General features: G+C 33.8%; 1 protein-coding gene across 1 annotated transcript in view; it reads left to right on the top strand.

The window, feature by feature from the left end:
• Window positions 1–18,345, top strand: part of LOC115888458 (protein Wnt-5b-like) — a 304,485-nt gene that overhangs the window by 22,793 nt on the left and 263,347 nt on the right. The window lies entirely within an intron of this gene.

Raw genomic sequence — 18,345 nt, 5'->3', positions numbered from 1 at the left:
TTTAGAACATGAACATAAACGATTATTACACTGCGGAGTTCAATCTTTATTATGCTCCATAAGGGAAAGGTATTGGCCTATTTCAGGGAGGAATTCCTGTTAAAAGGTAAAAAATAGTTGCGTTACTTGTTTTAAAGCCAATCCTACGGTTGGTACTTATCTAATGGGTGATCTTCCAGACGTCAGAGTTAACAGTTATTCTCCTTTCATACATACAGGTGTAGACTATGGTGGCCCATTCATTATCAAAGACAGAAAAACGAGAGGTGCGAAATTGTTAAAAGCATATGTTTGTTTATTTATTTGTATGAGTACACGTGCGGTGCATCTCGAACTAGTATCTGAATTGACAACTGCTGCATTTTTATCCTGTTTGCAAAGGTTCGTAAGTAGGCGCGGAAAACCGAGTAAAATATTTTCGGACAACGGATTAAATTTTGTTGGAGCTAACAATGAACTCTCCAAAATATCTGATTTTTTAAAGGAAAATGAAACGGTGATCGTAAATCATTTAGCTAATGACGGCATCTCTTGGCGGTTTATACCCCCTAGATCTCCACATTTTGGAGGTATATGGGAAGCGGGAATTAAAAGCACAAAGCATCATATTAAAAGGCTTTTAAAACACCCTCTAACTTACGAGGATTTTTACACGTTGCTGGTGCGCATTGAAGGCATTTTAAACTCCCGCCCACTATGTCCTATCAGCCAAGATCCTGACGACCTAAGCGCATTAACACCTGCACATTTTTGGTTGGAAAACGCTGACGGCACTCCCGGAATTTAATGTGACTGATGTCCCAGAGTCCAGATTGGATAGATGGCAGCACATTCAAGCTATTTCACAACATTTTTGGTCTCGTTGGAGTAAAGAATACCTTGGAGAACTACAGACGAGAACAAAATGGAGAACACAATCCCAAATGCATTTAGCGCTTGGAGCTTTGGTAATAATTAAAGACGAAAATGCTCCCTGGCAAATGGGCAGAATAATCAAGCTTCATCCAGGGAAGGACAACGTAGTTCGCGTTGTGGACATAAAGGTGCCGAATGGTGAAATTACGCGAGCTGTGAACAAGATTTGTATCTTACCTATTAATTAATGTTTTTATTTTTATGGTTATTCTTTTGATGTTCAAATATGTTCGTTTTATACCCAATATTGTATTTGGTTAATTGAGATTTTTGTGATTAATCCATTTAATGTATTACGTTGTTTTACTTCTAGATTTAGAATTCATTTAAGTTAAAGGGATTAATAATTATATTAAATATAAACTTAATTTTGTATTAGTTAAGTTGCTAAAATGTAAAATTTGTTTGAAATACTATGTATTGTCAAGGCGGGCGGGATGTTCAGACGAATTGTTAAATGCGGCAACGTTGCCTGTATCGAAGAAAGACAGTTGAAGGCAGTCTCGCCTCAGCCGCCGATAGAAATGTTACTCGTTGCAATAAATCATTTAAAATTATACAGTCCACAGTGTTTTAACATCAAGAAACCCCAACATATAGGGTGTTTCATTACAAAAAAATACAACTTTGATATGTATAACTTTTTGGGGGACACCCTGTACAACTCTCTATATTATTAAAAAGTGCTCTGAATTCACCTACATATGCTCACAAAATTTCATTCAATACAAACTGTGTTTCAATACAAACTCCTTGGAGCTTTTCTTGAGAGGCGCCACTCTGTATATACATGTACAGGCTGTTTCAAAAGACATGTGACATCTCTCGTGGGGTTTTTTCACGTAAAATTAAAATTTATTTTTTATACAGGGTGAACCTTAAATAAGTACAAATATTTTCAGGGCTGGTCGATCTCGATAAAGGAAACATATTTTCTCTTTACCGTTTTTCAAATGAGGCGAAAACTTCAAATGATTTCGAGAAAAAGAGTTAAGGTGTTGATATATCTCTTCGCCACCAAATATAATATTATTTCAGGAATGTGTCTATGCACTTAACTCGTTTTTTTAAACGTCACTACACCCCTTTGCTTCTTACCGCCTCAAATAAGTCCAAAATAAACCGAGTTAATTTACTTTGAAAATGTCTAAGAAAAACGATTTTTTGCTTAAATTTCCAGAGAACCATTGGAAAAAGTTAGAAAACTAGAATTAATTGAGTTGATACTATCTGATTTTATTTGTATGTGAATGTAACAACAATAATTCAAGGATTATGAATTATTGCTAGTCAAACTTCTTTAACTTCGACAGTGACTTACTCACCGCATCAAAATTCTAAGGTTGTAATAATTCTAGAATTGTTACAAACTTCAAATTTTGAATTTTAGGCAGCTTCAAGGTTATAATGACAGAAAAAAAAGAAAAATCTTGAAATATCTCTATTTATGGTTATTATGTTTAGCCGCTACCGGTAATTGACTTTCCGGCGATGGTAATAGGAGAAACGATGACAGGATTGTTTGGAAAAATTGGATTTTTATATAAAGGCACCTGCTCCGTCTATCTAAAATTTTATCAGCGTTACAGTGTTACCGGATCATTTAAAAATGATAGCATCTTTGTTATTTTAAAGGAATAAAAATAATTTTAAATAACACCCAGTATATTATTACATTTTTGGACCAAACCAAACTTTCATATCTCATAATTTTTCTATTACTAACCTATCTCTTATAGATTTCCACATAAAAAATAAAATATGTCTAGAATTGACAAAAACATGATTTTGTTTAAGCATTGGTAAAATCATGAATGGAACATTTTTAAAGTTGAAATTTGGGAAAGTGTATTTAGTGATTCAAATGAAGGAAATGGTAGAGGTTTAAAAAGGCAGTAATGTCAACATTACTATATCATATCTACATTTCAGTTCCCTTTGGTATTGTGTTCAAATTTTATAGTATAATCTTTTTAACCCACTTTTTTGACATTCTAAATCTCCTCTCACGACTTGATAATTGTTGCATTATGAAAACTTCTAAAGGATTAATCTTAAATTCAAACATTCGATTTACATTTTATACAATGATCTGACACAATTTTTGATTTTGTTTACAATCGGAAACAGTTAAGCGATTCACACGTACTCAAGTGCACTTTAAGTGACTGTTTGAACCTGTAAAATGTTTATTTTACTAACTAGTGACCCCTGTCATTTTCCGATTTGTGTACACAACATCTTATTCGGAATAGAGCCATTAATTAAGTTTTAGGAAAAGTAGGACATTATAATTAAAAAAAATATAGAAATATGAGTAGGTCATAGGTACTCGTATATAAGTTTATGCCATATTTGTACCTATCACTCTCATGTAGAAAGGACAATGTTCTTATATGAAATTAAAGTAACAGAACTATAATGGATTGCAAAATATGCAATTAGAATATATAGGTATATGACAACTAATGGTTTTGTGTGTAATGCCACAGTGTTGCTACATTTTCTTTATTGTCGACAAATAGAACATTTTAATTTTTACATTTTTTGCTATACGCTTAATAACTGATAATCTGATCTGATCTAGGCAGGAAAAGAAATGGAAACAGTTTGAAGCAAGTACTTCTTGATGTCTGTATAAATTTTAAAAATTTAAAAAAATATAAAGTTATTTCTCCTTATAAAATACTACTGCGTGAAACCCAGACTCAATCCAAACGGAAACCAACTAAAAGCCGAACTGAAGAACCTGGAAGACTCCATCTGTAACCTGGAATGGGAGTCCTTCAACGGTCTAAGACACTCAGGAAAGTTCCTCAGAACTTACGACAGAGAAAAATCAAAGGTTTTCCTTGATTTAAGTAAAAACAATCTTCGGATTATCACGGGGTTTCTAACAGGACACTATCTCCTCAACGAACACCTCACTAGGTTGAAACTGAGAAACAACGGCGAATGCAGATTTTGTGGGGAAAATGGGAAACACCAGAACACCTTATCACTGAGTGCGCCGAGACGACGACCATTCGTGCCATGAACCTTGGTACGTTTGATGTCGAGGATGGAGAGCTGGCCTCTGTGGAGCCGTCTCAGATACTGGCTTTTATTAAAGCCCTGGGACTGTATGATGAGTTATAACTCAAGAAATAGACAATAGATCTATAAGGTCGCGGTGTTTAATTCCCCTCCTAAACATTCTACATTCTACATGAAAGATGTCACTTACTCTCTATATAAAGCATGACACTGTAAGAAGAAGAACTGTATATGTATATAAAATCGTATATGTCTTTCTATTTTGAAAATCATTCTCTATATCACTTGTTTCGTTTTATTGTTTCCATTCAGTCTCTCTCCATTTAGTTAATTTTTCCCACCAATTATTTCTTTTAGCCACGGGACCAGTTCAATTTTTTTATTTACAGTTAATCTTTACTAGATCTGTTATAGTTTTTGAGATCCGAATGGTCATCCTCGTTTGGGACACATTTCCTCGCTTTGGTTTTGGAAGCATCAGTATACCATGTGTTTTACATGTTGAGCAAACTTTTCCCTCTTCAAATCCTTTTTATTGCTCAATACAAATAATCAATACGTGAGATATTTCTCAAAGTTGTACATTCTTGGTATGTCATCCACTGGGAATTAGTAATCTGGAATTTTCAACTTTGAAAAACACCCCACTGTAGTATTGGGCAATAAAAAAGATTGGAAGAGAGAAACGTTTGCTCAGCATGTAAAAGACCATACCATATAATGGTATAGGTATAAAAGTATATATGGTAACCATATAAAGGCGATGGCTAGTGGAACTTCGTATTTTTTTGTTCGGCTGATTCTAAAGCCTGCTTGTTCTCGTGGTTGTGCAGCGTCTAGCGGCTAGCCTGTTTTGTATGCTGTTGTTTATTATTTTTGTAAATATCTTGTATGTTACTAGTAGTAGGCTTATTGCTCTATAGTCTCTGATGTCTTCTTTGTTGCCTTTCTTATGAATTAGAATTAGGTTGGCGTTAGTCCAGTCTTGCGGTTTATGTTTTCTCCTCAGACAGCTGGTGTCTATTTGCTGGATTTTCCAAGTTCTCCTACCGGCCTAATTATATATTTCAGCTGTTATTCCATCATTCCCTGCTGCTTTTCCATTTTTTCCTAAAAAATATAATCTAATCAAATCCAGGCAAGACATAATAATAAATAAGCTACAGGACATTTCATTCCATTTGATAAAAGGCTCATTGGGCATTGTGGGCCAGTCAGGAAGAGCAAGATCATTTACGCGGGCAGGCAAAATCAACCGGAACTCTTGTAAAGGATTAAAGTGACAGGTAAAATTAGATTGGTCTGAAGCGATCGCTGCGGAAACGCGTCGATAAGATCGTTTCCTTTCATTAAAATAATTGGGCCGCTCGAATTTCGTGACCGTGAATGGCATTTTAATGCGACGGAGGAGAAGTTTAGACGATGACGGGGAGGAACTGTGTCTCGGCCGGTCGACTCCCGAAAAGTACCTGGTGAAACTAATTTTGAAATTAAGGGCTATTAGCGGTTAAAGCTCTGTAATTTTTTACAAGCCGGCACAGGGAACGGCGGCGGGCGGCGTCGTTGCAGAGATTTTTGTATTTTTTTAAGGTATTTTTGTTGTAAATATATTTTCGAGGTTCAGTTTAAAACATACTATACATGGTGTCCCAGAAATAAGTGCAAGTATTTTAAGGGGTGGTAGATCTGGTCGAAAGAAACATTTTTTCTCTTTACCGTATTTCAAATAAGTTCAAAATAACCGAGTTATTTTACTTTGAAAATTTCCAAAAAAAATTATTTTTTGCTAAAATGTTGAGAACCACTGGATCTTTTCTGGATTTTTTCTGGATTTTTCAAGTAAATTTAAGCTACTACCTATGTTGCAATATTATCAAGAAATTATGTTTTTTAACTTAAAACTAAAAAAAATTCCAAATTTTTTTAAGAAAATTCCAAATTTTCAAAATTTTTTTTCATAAAAAAATACCACATAGGCGTGTTTCTGAGGCCGCAATATATTACCAGTTAAAATACTTGCACTTATTTCTGGGACACCCTGTATAATGAGAAAAATATTTTATTTTAAAAATACTTGCACTTATTTCTGGGACACTCTGTATAACGAGAAAAACATTTTATTTTAAAAAGAATGGTAATATTTTTGAAGCGAAATTTCTTTACGCGCGCTGATGGAAAGTCAAAAAGTCTAAAAATTCAAGGCCGTGACACGCAAACTACCGAGAGGGCCGTGACATAAGCTAGCGAGATGAAAAGTGGTAAGGGCAGCCTACGACCACTATATGTATATGTTACGGTTAAGGTCCGATATCCGGTTAATATCGACATTAACAGGTTAATGTTTGGGTTTGGTTTTGTTGTTGTTTGTGTTATTCTCGAGATTAACCGGGTAATGTCGACATTAACCAGGTACTGGACCTTAACCGTAACATATATATTCTTTAAACTGTGCTACGACTTAGAAATACGTAGTGATGCGAGGTGTTTTGTGAGCAGTCCACGTGTTACAACGTTGTACACGTTAAAAACATTGATATTTTAATTGTTTACTAATTTTTTATTTTACGCGTATAAAACTATTTTTACAGTTAAAAACAATTTTTTACGCGTAGAAATCTATTTGCTACATGTAAAAAACTATTTGTTACACGCAAAAAACTATATTTTACGTGTAAAAAGTATTTGCAATACATAAAAAACTATTTGTTACACACAAAAATCTATTTTTTTATATGTAAAAAACTATTTTTTACGCGTATAAAAAACTAATTTCTTATACGTAAAAACTATTTGTTTGTTTCTTACACGTAAAAAATATATTTTTTACGCGTAAAAAATATTTTTTTGCTTTGTTACTTTTTCAACATTTCAAACTAGTATACTTTTTCAAACATGTCAATGAACATTTTTGTAATTTTTACTAGATTTTTCGATTTCAAAGTAAATTATTATACCTACTTTTTGATTATTTAAAGTGGTTTGGTTTGGTAAATAAAATACTACACAAACATCGGAGGAAAATTTTCATTTTTCTCCTCATCTCTACAGTAATGAAATACTACTCGGTAAGCAATATTCTATCTTCATCTTCTCACAACGCAGTGCAGTTGATTCGATGGTTCTGTAATTTTTCAAACAGATTCATTTTTTAATTAATCGGAAAATCTCTTCTATATAGCGTTTAGCGTTTTTTATAACTAGTCCGGGAAATTATTATCGACGCTCATTTAATAGTCTAGCAAAAGAACATTGAAAAGGTAAAGAAGAAGCAAAAGGGTAGAGACTCGGGTAGATATACAGGGTGGTCCGAACTGTATTCCGGAAACATAAATAAACATAAAAAAAGTATATTCTGCAGACAAAAATAAGTAAAAATGTTCGTATAGATGTATGTCCAAAAATGCTTAGTTTCGGAGATACAGGGTGTAGAAGTTTCATTTTTATTTCAATTTTTTCCAAATAATTTCTGCAGTAACGTCAATATTTGGATTAAAATTGGTGTCTGGGAGTTTTTTGACATGAGAAATTTGATTTTGATGTCAATATGACTCCTACTAGTAGAGGGCACCACCTACATATTTTTTAACTGGTTTGAAGAGTAATAGCTTTTCGTCCGTACATGTATAAAACTACTGAGTAAAAAATATACATTTACGACGCTTTTTACGTAAAGAAGGTCTCTTGGTAAAAATCGCTACGAGTAATGGTTTTCGAGATATTTGGAATCTAAATTATCAATACCTGTCATCACTGACATAAATTAAACATGTTGACTAAATAGTTATTAGACTGAGATCATAAATTTGAAATGTTTTTGTACCAAAAGTTCAACAAAAACTGTTGTATCATGATTTTTTTTGCAGAAAAAATATGATTAATTTAAAAAAATAAAAATTTTCCAAATTTATTATTTCAGTGAAATAACTCTATCTATTCAACGTGTTCATTTTTCGTAATAATGGCATGTATTGACTATTTCCATTCTAAATATCTTGAGAACGGTTCCTCGTAGCGATTTTTACAGAGATATTTTTTACGTAAAAAATCACAGATATGTATATTTTTTCCCTCGGTAGTTTTATACAGGTACGGACAAAAAGTTATTACGCTTCAAAACAGTTAAAACACATGTAGGTGGCGCCCTCTACCAATAGGAGTCATATTGACATCAAAACCAAATTTTTCATGTCAAAAAACTTTACAAATTTTCATCTAAATATTGACGCTACTTCAGATATTATTTGAAAAAAATCGAAATAAAAATGAAATTTCTACACCCTGTATCTCCAAAACTAATGTATCTTTAAACTAAAATATTATGTCCTTACATTTGAGTCAGTGACGTAACTTGACAACTGGGGGCTCTGAGTGCAAAATATTTTTGGGAGCCCCTGAGTAAAGAACAAAACCAAAAAAACGTATATTTTTTATTAAATATTTACTGGTTGGAGTTCTGAGCCTGAATAATTCTTAGCAGGTAGGTGGTGTCTTTTCCCTTACTCCTCGGCAGAAAGACGTCCCTGCGCGTCCCCTTTTGGGATGTACTGCAACCAGTCCCGGCCCTTACCAATTTTAAAGCTTAAGTGCGATTTCCACCAACTAATCCGCCGATACTTGAAAGTGTATCGTCGCCACTACTTCGTCCATCGTTCAGTATCGCCTCTTCTAAAGCCTTTTGCTGGTCGCTGCAACCTCTAGGCAATTCTTTAGCAGCACCGCCATTTTCACTTGTCCAGTAATAGCACCAAAGCTGATGATACGTCCCAGTTTGCCTCCCGGTATTGGACGGCTTTCCATCCTGGTTTTTTCTCTCCTTGCCGGAGCAGAGGTGCAATGTTCTAGCTCCCTCTCTTGCCCTTTGACTGTTTCTTGGTTCCTTTAATCTCCCGTTTTCCGAGGAGTGTTTTCGCTTTTGCTTCCTCTGGAGCAAATTCTTCGTGGAACAGTTGGAGTTATCTCCGTGCTGCTGCTCCGCTAAGACTTACTCTCAGAGGATCGTCTAGCCCGCCTGGTTAGGTTAGATTGCAGATTGTTAGGTTAGGTTTTGGAAATCGTCAGTTATTTTCTTGTCAGTCACTCTTTGATATACCTGTTTTTAGGAAGTAAACCTGTATTAGTTTTCACACATGTTGGCGTCTACACAGCGTTTCGGTAGTGATTTATTAAGACAGTTTCAATCTCTAGATCATCATTGATATTCTTGACCATATTGTACTAAGCAGCATCTACTATTTAAGGTGACTAGGATTATTTAAAGAGTTTCTCTTACTGTTTGATCTATTCTACTAAAACAGAAACAAATTATTCAGATTTATCTATTGGAATAATAAATATATAATTAATAAATGTCAATGTAATTCTAAGACATTTTTTAAAAAGATTTTCTTTCTAAACTACCGTAAATATTAATAGAAACAAATTATACTAAATAACTAATTTTCTTGTGATGTATAATAGTAGTTTACTAATTTATCCCGTATGTGGTTAAATTAATTAAAACCAAACCAAACATTTAATTATAATTAAGGAACAAATACGTGATGATACCCATCGTTAAGCTAATAAACTCATCTGTCTAGTTATAATTTAAGATCGTTTTAAGATTACATAATTATAATCTGTTCCTTGGGAACATCGTGTAGATACGTTAGAGAGTGTATTAGACGCCTATAATTAAATTAAGATTCACACAAAAAACAGGTACAAATTAGAATAAGAGCGTTGATGTGGGACAGTTTAGTGAATGGGATAATATAAATAATTTACTTCTCTTATTGTTTTTCTGTAATTGTTTTCCTGTAGTAGTTTGCTTGGATTTTTGATGCTTATCATAATATGATATTGATCTGTGTGGTAAAGAACCAAATAAGGTACTATTAAAGACTCTAGCAACACAACATAACTCTTAAATTATTCTTACTGTTATCTATTTAATTTTCAATACATAAACGCGGATTATTAACTGATTTTAGGACATTTTAAACATATTATTATTCATACGTTTAGATAATTTAAAAATAATTAGCACTTCCCCATTGCCTTTATTTTTAAATTATACAACATTTCGGTCAGTAATACATCTGATATGTGACCGAAACGCTGAGTAATTAAAACTAAGTAAAAGCGTTGATTGAAGAAATAAGAAGATGCGCAATCTTATGGATGATTTCGTGGTACAAAACCTGTCCGAGATCATTTCTGTCAGCCTGTCCGAGATTTAGTTTAGATCTGCGCTGCAGCACAGCGGATAAAGAATAATGTACCATAGTTCTGCTTTTAGTCGACAGAGTGAGTGGTTTCTGGAGATAGTGTTGCAAGAACTACTGATAAATCTAAGTACTTTTACGGATTTTGGGTACAGTACGTTAATAATACGAATTTTCTATCATTAAATAATTTAATATAATATCATATGATCAAACAATGAAGGGCGTCAGAATTGGCTTGGAAATGAAGATCACTGTTATCTCATATATAAAATATTATGGTAAATGTCAATAATCGTCATATCCACGACGACTTAGTACCTGTAATTTTTTTTTGTTGTTTATTGTATGTTTAACACGAATAAATTTTCAATACATAAACGCGGATTTTTTATCCAAATATATTTTTGTCAATACGTATTACAGATATTACATTTTATATATGGCAACACTGTCGCTTTCAGTTCCACACCGTCTTCGATATGCTCGCTGGCCGAATTAGAGAAAATAAGTGTTTTATGCGCTGGCCGCAGAAGGATTGGTGTCTCCACCGTACAGCACTTGAGACCTAAGGGGAAATCAGATCAGCCTTGTCACGAATTCGCCCATTAGGTTGCGTATCTTCCCAATTCTTTCAATCAAAGTAAAAGTCAATGAAATTTCTTGAGTGTCAATATTGAATTTCTAGTCTACTAGTAATTACAATCCCGGAAATGTTTAGAAGCCCGGGATTTCGGGATTGATCCCGAAATTTGAAATACATTAATGAATAGTTTGAAATACTCTAAATACAGAAAATGTTCATTTTTTAATTATTCTCCGTCTATGCAAATAATAATATACAGGGAAACGAAGAAAAATTATTTTATATTTTAGAATGTTTGACGTAGAATTTTGAACATCCTGTATGATTTACTATTATCATATTTATAAGTACAGACTATATGAAATGAATACCTAATATAGTTTTTATTTCAGGAAAGTTCCTGTATTTTTAATTTTTAATATTTTTTTAAGAAGGCTGAAAAATACATATTTTTTTTAATTTAGGTTTGAACTTAAACAAAATTTCCAAGTTTTTTATTCTAGGAGCTACAGATGCCCGACGCACTATTGCTGAACCCTGCATACTATTTCTTTCTTTAAACAAATCTGTTTACACGGAAGTAATGAATGAAATAATGGTTTCTGTTGGACCGTAATTCGGCAGCATTTTCAAAAAATTAACTGTTGTTAATTTTTAGTTTTCTGTTTCAACCATTCTTTCCTTCATCTTTTTTAAAGAATATTCTAGTAACGTTTTCTACGAATAAATAATTTATTTTATAAACAAGTTGTATAAAAGTTCCAGTATTATACAAATAATCTACTACAAAAAAAAACAGGTAATAACTTAATAACTCAACTATTCTTACGTTTCCAGCAAACTTTCTAATCAGTTTAATCTTTTGTTATTATCTAAATAAGATGCTATTATATCGAGAATATAGCTTGAAAGTAATTAGTTAAGACTGGTTTATACCTATCAACAACCGAAGACAAAGCAAACCTAATTGTTAATTACTAGATTGCGTGTGATTTTTTATGACATAGTTAAATATCACCGTATATAAACCATTATACTTGGTTTGTTCTTCGTGGAAAATCTCAATATCGTAATTATAGTAAAGGAAGAGTTCTATAATTATTTAATTATTTTTGTGTTTTTTATCTTAAACAAATTAATAATAACTTTTAAAGTTAAATTTAGTAGTTTATATCCAAATTCTTTATTCATGTTAAATAACCATTAAGATTTACAATCGCCATATTATTGCAAGAAATAAAATAAATATGTTAATACATAAATATACCACTCATATAACTTTATACCCACCCTTATTATTTTTATAATTTTTTTAAGATAAAAAAACGAGATTTGGTATGTTACTATATGACATAAATTAGGATTGATTGATGTATTCAATTGTTTTTGATCACTTCACCGGAAATGGCTACAATTTTTGATTTTTAAATGACATCCTCGATATTTTTTTACTTTATTCGATAGAAAATGACACTCTGAATTAAATGACATATCATATGTCAACTTTTTGCATATCTATGGTTTATTTGAGATTGTAACATGCGGTTTACAACCACAATTTGACGCCAAATACCAAGTGTGTTGTACCAAATTATTCGTAAAAAATGATTTCTCCAAACATGCTAATGATCCACCCTTCTTCCGTTTGAAAAAATTGATTAAAAATACGATTTGAGCATCTTTTAACCGGCCAAGACAAGACACGAAAAATATTAGACGATCAAATCTATTTTTTCATGGTTTCTTGATGTCCTGGTCTCTTACAGGGTGGAAATGTCAAAAGTTGACATATTATATGCCATTCTATTCAGAGTGTCATTTTCTATCGAATAAAGTAAAACCAGGGTGCCATTAAAAATCAAAAGTTGCAGTCATTTACGGTGAAACAGGAAGAATACAAAACAAAAACAAATGAATACACCAATCAATTTTAATTTATCTCATATAGATACATGCCAAATATCGTTTTTTTATCTGAAAAAAAATAAAAAAGTTATAGGGGTGAGTCACTTTTGAGACGCACCCGGTATAATAAAGAGAACATTATAGGTTACAGTTAAATTTACACATTAACAAGTTCTATAACATATTCTATCTCGGGAGTAGAACCAAAGAATATTATAATTTAGTATATTATTTTTTTGTAGAACGTATTTTCAGTCAAAAACGACCTTTTCAATTTTAACATTCCTGTATGACAAAGTTTTAAAACTTTTATGCAGTTTGTTATAAAATTTAACAGAACAATAAAAATGTCTGTAGAAATAAGTGATATTTTGTGAACATGACACATAAAAATCTCAGTAAAAACTAAAATTTATATTATACAGGGTCCGGCAATAGTGCGTCGGGAATCTGTAGCTCCTAGAATAAAAAACTTGAGAATTTTGTTTTAGTGCAAACCTAAAGTATGTACCAGGATATATTTCCGGAAAATATTTTAACTTCTATAGGGTGGCTCAAAAAAGTGTGAGTGGATTTGGATGTTTTTTTTAAATGGAACAACCTGTATATTATTGCATTTTTGTCTTCCTTTCAGATCATTTTACATAATCCTAAGATATGAGTAAATCTATTTCGATAGTTTCGGAGATATTAAAAAATAAATCAAAAATATATATTTTTCAACTCTTCTTAAAAAAAATTAAAAATACAAGAACCGTTCTGAAATCAAAACTATATTAAGTATTTACTTTAGATGGTCTGTTCTTACTTTGCTATAAATATGGTAATCGTAAATCATACAGGATGTTCTATTTTTTACGCCAAACTTTCAAAAATATAAAATAATTTGTCTTGCTTTTTTTTAAATGGAACACCCTGTATATTATTTTTTTATTAGATGGAGAATCAAAAAATCAACATTTATTGTATTTAAAGTATTTCAAAAGTTTTAATAATTTTCGCAGTACACGCAGTATTATTTGATATAGGGCTTTCAATTGTAAAAAACGCGAGAAAAATCATTGGGTTGCTTTGATGAAAATTTACTGTGGAAAATGCCATATGAAATACAAAACTGGAAATATCTACGAAACCGTTAAAAATTTTGAAACTAACTAAATTTTGACTCTAAATACAAAAAATGTTCATTTTTTATTTCTCCATCGATTGGAAAAAGAATATACAGGATTTTCCATTTAAAAAAAACGAAGAAAAATTATTTTATATTTTAGAATGTTTGACGTAGAACTTTGAACATCTAATCTGTCAAGTAAATATCTAATATAGTTTTGATTTCAGGACAGTTCTTGTATTATTTAAATGTTTTAAGAAAGGCTGAAAAATATATAATTTTTATTTATTTATTAATATATCTGAAATTATCGAAATATACTTAGTCGTGTCTTAGGATTATGTAAAGTTATCTGAAAGGAAGCCAAAAATGCAATAATATACAGGGTGTAAAAAAATCATTCTGATCCACTCACACTTTTTGACCTACCGTATAGAAGTTAAAATATTTTCCAGAAATACATCCTAGTACATAATTTAGGTTTGCACAAAATTCCCAAATTTTTTATTGTAGGAGCTACAGATGCCCGACGCACTATTGTATACCCTGTATAGTGTTTGAAAAGTCAAAGAAGCGATAGTTTGATAGTTATAATCAAATACGTTTAAATTACCTATACGGAGGGTACCGCTTAAATTCCTGTCCCGATGTTAAAGGATGGCTATAGAATTTCAATGCATTTCCTACATAAGTCTATCCTTGTGTGGTAGGAGGTTTGACAAAACAAGGATGAACTTATGTCTTGAAACCATTCGACTCGATTTTCTGTCCTCCAATACTGGGACATTATATATGGGGAGGCCGCGGTATAGGTAATTTAAACGTATTTGGTTATAATATACATTATAACATCTACAGGGGCCTGATTGGATTAGAAACGCCTCCTCTATTTTTTTGTTTAGGGTCTATACGTTTTCGTCAATGTCTCATTCTCATCTGTTCTATAATTTTTCCATTGTTAACGTCTACATTATGGTCTGAAATCAACGTTTTTTTTGTTGTTTAATTCGAATATTTAAAGGTATAAATATTTCACCAATATAAAATGTTTTACATTCGCACATGTTATTTTGTTATCATTATAATTGAAATAAACTCCCTACAAAGGTATAGACATGGTCTAGTTATTGTAGTCACCTAGAAACATCTAACAAAAACTAAGCTAGTGCACCCTGTACTATTATGACACAATATGAATGAAATCATTAAAGTAAATCAATATATAGATAAAACAACCAAACTAATAGTTAAATAACTTTAACGACGTTTTAAAACTGATTCTTATCTACTTTTAAATTGGTTTAATTATTTTATGTATGGAAGCTATTAATTTCGTGTGGTACGAATTAAAAGAAAATTGAAGAAAATGAAAATTAATGGTTTGGTGTATCTAGAGGCTAGATAGAAAGTTACAGATACTGTATCAGTGTTTTAGTATTTATCACGCTGAATTAATGAAATATTGAGTGTATCAAATTTATAAGTGATTGCTCGAATGTATCGGAAAATTACATTCGATCAATTACGTAAATAAATGGGTTACATCATTGGAAAAAATAATTAGTTATGTAATTAGTTTTCTTATAACATTTTATTAACGTTTTACTTTAACTATAATCCCTACATATCCCGGCAACATCTCCAAGAATTTGAAAGTAACATTCCGTTTATATCTTGAAAGATACACTTATGGTTGAAACTTTTGGTGTCGGAATTATAAAATAAATATATATCTTGTAAAGTATTTATTTTGTACATCGACCATAATATGCTATTACTTAACGTATATAGTATATATAGAAAAAAGAATATGTATGTGTCCTATTGTTTCTATTTCTTTGGTGCACTAGTTGCAGTGAAGATCATTAAACATAAAGATAGACTATACTGAAAATTATGACACTGGATACGCTTCATGTAGAGACTTTCCGCAGCTCTCAAAAAGGGTTTTAGTAAATAAGTACGATACAAAAGTCTTAGGCTAAGCGCAAATTGAGTCGCGTCTATCGCGTATGACATGACTCGGCACGACGCGAGTTTTTGTAAACAGAAATAAATGGGATGGCGCAAATTGGCAGCGGACCCACGTGACGACCCACGTGATCTGACGCGTGCTTCGCGTTTGCGTGCATTAACTTCGGCATCATCAGAACGACAATGTTTAGTAACAATAATTGTTTCAATGACAAATCAGACATTTTTATGCAGCCGCTTTTATATGATCGCAGAAGCAAATCACTGAAAAACTTCGTCCCAATTTGTGGTGGTCCACAGCAGCGCGAGTGCCGCGGCGCATCATGTAATGTCAGGTCATGTCACACGCGATATATACACGCGACTCAATTTGCGCCTAGCCAAACAGTGACAGGAATCTAAAAACTAAAAAAATATGTATGTTCAGTTACATCAGTGTTTTGACAGTGGGAATATGGCTGAAATCCTAGCTTAAGGATATGCGTCGTTGGAGCGGAAGAATATTCATTGAAATTTTCAAAGGTACAGGTTCACGCACCACAGCCAGTTGGCAGGCCAACCTCTGAAGGGAGACGGCGACCTAGAATGTAGAATGAGTAAGAGGGGGGTTAATTACTGCGACCTTAAAGATTTATTGTGCTCCCCTTCCTTGAGTTATCACACAGTCTATAACCCATCATCGTTGTAGAGGGGACAGGGTATTTTCCATCCTCCTCTGACAACAGTTCTTCCTCCGAGGGTACACACACTTCCACGGTTGGAGTTTGGCCCACCGTGCCGCCCTTCACAGTCGAGGAGCTTGCCTCCGGCTGAGGAACCCGTGAGGTGGGGGCTGGGGGATCTGTCTCCATTTTCTCCTACTTCGTCCTCTTTAACTTGGTCTCTCCTTAGACCTGATATCGGTGTTGTCCCGTATCTATAACAGAAGATATGTCCCTCTCTCTCCATTGCCTCCTTGGATTTAAGGACCTGACCATGACCCTCCTCCCTCGAGTTGATGACTCGCCAACTCGATGTCCTTACATTGAAGTTCTGACCCTGGATAAGGCGCAGCAGGTAGGTGGTATCTTTCCCGTTGCTCCTCGGCAGAAAGACCGTGATGGCCGCCTCTTTAGGGATGTTCTCTCCCTTCACTGCAACTAGTTCTGGCCCTTGCCAATTTTTAAGCTTAGGTGCGATTTCCACCAACCAATTCGCCGATTCTTGAAATACTATCTATATATATAAATATAATCTATGAAGATCATGCCCACCCGAAAGTGTATCCTCGCAAAACGCAGCTGACCCACATTTTGTAGATCGTTGTGTTGCGATCCGATCGCCACTACTTCGTCCATAATAGCCTCTTCTAGAAACGTTTGCTGGTCGGTGGTCAGAGCAACCTCTGGAAATCTTTTGGCAGCACCGCCATTTTCACTTGTCCAGCAATAGCGGCAAAGCTGGTGGTACGTTCCTGCTTGCCTCCTGGTGTTGGACGGCTTTCCAACCTGGCTTTTTTCTCTCTGCCGGAGAATGCTGCTCCCTCTCTTGCCCTTTGATGGAGATGAGTCAGGTTGTTTCTTGGTTTCTTTACTCTCCCCTTTTTGGAGGAGTGTTTTCGCTTTTGCTTCCTCTGGAGCAAGTCCTTCGTGGAGCAGTCGGAGGTATCTCCGTGGTTCTGCTCCGCTAAGACCTACTGTCAGAGGATCGTCTAGCTCGCCTGGTTGGCCCATGCCGGATAGACGAAATGGTAACTTGTGTCGCTAATTGGGTCTAGAGGTAGGCTCCCGCCTCTTGCTAGAGAAGGTGGTAGCTTGTGTGCCACTTGTGGAGGATGATCCCAAGCATAAGCCTGGTATGACGGACAGGGGTAGCCCCGATATATGTCTTGGTGTAATTCCCTGGCCACGATACTACAGACGATTAGTGAGATGCTTGTTAGACCAAGCCAAGCGCTAGGGGGGATTCCCCTCAGCACCTGACCAGGAGCTTCTCTACCAACGACAAGGTCTTGCATCTCCTAGGGGAAGAGACGGGGACCTAAGATGAAGAAGTGGCATCAGTTTTTCATAAGTACACGGGACATATGTGTTATCGCAGAATCTGAATAACAGTGGTTGAAAAAGTTTAACTCTGGGGTTGTCGAGCTAGATCTGAGAGACTGCGTTTTGGAGATATTCTGTAATTTTTGTATCTTTCGGCCAAGAGCGTCGTGCGTCTGTATAGCTCCTCAAATTACTATATGGTTAAATGTCGTGTGGAAATTCAATTAATTGTGCAAGCCAGTTTTCATGAAAATTGATTTAGAATCTCTCAGGACTCCGCGCGATATTCATTGTTTATTTTCCTGTTTTGCGGTAAGTAATATTGATATTTATATTAATCCTCGTATTAATATCTTTATTGTAACTACTGTTTTTTATTGTTTAATTAAGGTTTAGAATGGATTACGAAAAAGAAACAGAATAAATTGCTTTGCCTCTGGAAAGACGTTGACTCGTTGAGGATGAAAAAGAATAAGATAAACATGATGACCTTGTAGAATATTAATCTGAAGATAATGATACAATTCAAGATAATAATAGTGCAGGTGATGAAAGTTTCAACATTAGACAAAGAGACATCTCTTTTGT

The sequence above is a fragment of the Sitophilus oryzae genome, unplaced genomic scaffold (assembly GCF_002938485.1).
Source record: "Sitophilus oryzae breed Bouriz unplaced genomic scaffold, Soryzae_2.0 scaffold_738_pilon_pilon, whole genome shotgun sequence".
Classification (NCBI taxonomy): domain Eukaryota; kingdom Metazoa; phylum Arthropoda; class Insecta; order Coleoptera; family Curculionidae; genus Sitophilus; species Sitophilus oryzae.
The sequence above is the reverse complement of the archived record's forward strand: the minus strand, read 5'-3'. Positions and strand labels throughout refer to the sequence as shown.